Here is a 3,041-nt window from a genome sequence, read left to right as displayed (position 1 = left end):
GCGGCAGCCGCTCGGATGCGTGCGGGGCCGGGCGATCACCGTGGCACCGGGGTCCTAGCGGACACACGACTCCCGCAAAACCCAGCCACGTGAACGCCTCCCGCGCGTGGAGGCCCGGGACGGAGCGAGGGCGGCCAGCGCCCGGCACGCGCTGTCTTCTGCGCCTCTTCCCTGGCGCCCTGACAGAGCCTCACGTGAGCCGGCCCAGGAACAGCTGGCCCTTAGCCAGGTCACACTCGACTTTTGGGAGCCCACAGCCCACCGCCACACCTGGTACCGTCTCCACTGATGGACCAGTCTGCTCCCCAGGTAATGAAGTCAGGCAAGGGACTTGCTAACCTTAAAACTCCTCTCTAGCCTCTCTGATTCACATAGAGAGGAGTTACTGGTGTTACAAGTTGATGTTTCTCCACACACAACCCAAAATTAAAGTGTTGCTCTTGTTCCCAGTATGCTCTTTTGCAAGCTCATACCTGACCCGCTGTCCATCTTCGGTGCTCACTACCCCTTTGCATCACTCCTTCCACTGCCAACACCCTATCTGGATCAGCTCTGCACTTTGAAAACAACTTTATTTCACTCTGTTCCTGTTCATTTCTCAGTACCTCTCATTCCCTCCATGCTCTCCTAGCCTTAAAATTGCTCGTTGTAGCGGGAAGTTACAAGCAGCAAAAAAAAAGCAGCCTTGCAAATATGAAACAAATATTTTTCAGCAATAACTGTTGCCTGTTAACACTGGCAATGTTGTTTACCTTTACTTAGTCTGGTTTAACTACTTAAGATTGCTTAGTAGCACAGTTGTGTGAAATGATATGGCTTAAAGAATACCACAAAACCAAAACCAACCCAAAACCTGGCCACCGGACTGCTAGAAAGCTTTAGGAGTTTTTTCGATTTTTTTTTTCCTGAAGTGATCTAGGTTTAAACTGTTGAGCACTTAAAGGTCCACAGCAGGTTGAGCGGAAGGAGTATGGTGTAAAGGTAAGCAGCTTTGCCCAGAGCTGGGGGAGGAATTTAACCATTTTCTTTTCACAGGTCTGCTTTCTGCAGGTGCAATGGTTTCTTCACCATGACAGCTGCTGCTGTTCCCCATAAAGTTGCAGGGCCCAACCCAGTTAATGCAGTTTAATCCAAGTGAGGTTGTTGCATGTTTCTCTATGCAACAAGCCTTCAGAGCAGCATCAGTACCTCAGCCTAAACCTTTAATTGGCGCTAATGTTTTGTCTTGTTGACAGTATTGGTGGAGAAGCCAAAGACTACCGGGATGTGATGATACCATTCTGTCACTTCCCATTCAATAGTTCTCAAAGTGACTAAAATAGCAAATTAGCAGGGCAATCCATGCAGTTGCCAAGAAAATAAATATGACTTCATTCTCTAGAGTTTATCCAAAAGACTAGTGTTACTGCATATGCTAAGTTATGCATGGAATATTTCTCCTTTGCAGGCAATGACATTGTCTTCATGTAGCTTATTACTACTGCTTAACACTACCACATGGGAAGAACAAAAAGCTTTTCTGTCTCCATTGAGTTGGCATCTCTCTTTGAGGATAATATTTCATCCTTTATATTCTATAATAAACTCAACAAATTATACTAATTTAAGAGTAATTGGGGATGCCAGACTAACAAGAAGCACCAGCTAGTGACTGTCTTCTAGAATAGGCAGAAGTACTATCTGCCATTTTTGTCCATTCCCCTCCTAAATTTTATAACACACTAGTAAAATAGGCTTAAAATCATTCACCTGAAGAAGGGAGATGGCATTAACATCTCACACAGGAAATGGAGGGGGCACTTTAGCATCACCCAGGGAAAATAGCCCATTTAATGAAGATTATGATGTTTGCGTCTGAACTCTAAAATTCCACATACTTACGATACTTTGTGGCAACCCAAACATGCTTCAAGTGGCCAGGTTCTCCCAGGTGTAGCCTTCATGAGCTACTTGCTCAGGACTTGTAGCTCTCCAGAAATCTACCTGAGAGAAATTCTTAACACACGCAGCAGGAGGAGCACCATTGCTGACCCTGTGCAGGGTACCAACAAATTTTGCATTTCTGCAGTTTTAAATACAGGTCATGCTCACCTCCTGCATCACAGCTGGCAATTTCCAGGGTAAAGAGGACACAAATCCTTTGCTCTGTTGTGGATGCCCCACACAAAATGCAGCTCTGAAACAAGGTGTAGTGGAGCACTCTTCCACGCAGGCAGGTGGAGACTCATATTCCTCCACCCAGAGATGCCTTTCCCACCAAGTGGCTTCTCAGCACCAACATATTTCTGCTACACAGCCCAGCTCTTTCCTTTCTCCACTTATTAAAAGCACGGGTAACATAGTAAATATAGCAGGAACACCTGCACGTGCTGCTATTGCCAGCTCGAGGAGGAGACTTTATTTTTGAGGGATCTGAATTCTGCCCTGGTGTGCAGGCCTTTGAAGTACCTTAACTCCTCTTTTTTTGTTTTGCGTGGTTTTCAGGGACTAATTTTTGTAAAATTTGGTGATCTGTAAGGGCAGTAAAATTGCCAGTAAACTGGCAATTTTATCTCTAAATAAGGCATTTTCTCTTATGAATAAAGAACTCCATGCCCCATGATAGACTTGTGTTTTCAGTTCCTGCATTATCCAGTTTCTTCTCGTTGTATTGGAACGTTCTTCAGGGTTATTTTGATTTCCTGAAGAAAATGTAACTCTATATTTGCTGGCTTAGAAAGCATTTTACAGTTATTTTGAACTGGGCGTCACACTCCGAATTGCTGAAACTAGTGACAAGGTCTACAATAAAACGAACCTTTGTGAGCAAAGTCAACTTTGCATAGGCAGCATAATTTGTAGGTGAGTCATGTCATCAGCTCAGAGGAAGCATTTTGCTGACAAGCCCTTCTTTTTGCTCTCCCCTCCTGCCTGTGCTGACCCTTCCCTGGCCTGTTGTGGCTTTTTTTTTTTTTTTTAATGAAACGGCCACCACAGAGATCTATGATTTTCCCCAAGACGCGCTTTCCTCCTTGCCCTTTACAACACTTAACTTCCCCTTT

At 44.9% G+C, this 3,041-nt stretch overlaps 1 protein-coding gene across 1 annotated transcript in view; it reads right to left on the bottom strand.

Annotated features, from left to right (window-relative positions):
* Window positions 1-3,041, bottom strand: part of DEGS2 (delta 4-desaturase, sphingolipid 2) — a 30,373-nt gene that overhangs the window by 18,675 nt on the left and 8,657 nt on the right. The window lies entirely within an intron of this gene.

The sequence above is a fragment of the Apteryx rowi genome, unplaced genomic scaffold (genome assembly GCF_003343035.1).
Source record: "Apteryx rowi isolate R43461 unplaced genomic scaffold, aptRow1 scaffold_5, whole genome shotgun sequence".
NCBI lineage: Eukaryota > Metazoa > Chordata > Aves > Apterygiformes > Apterygidae > Apteryx > Apteryx rowi.
The sequence above is the reverse complement of the archived record's forward strand: the minus strand, read 5'-3'. Positions and strand labels throughout refer to the sequence as shown.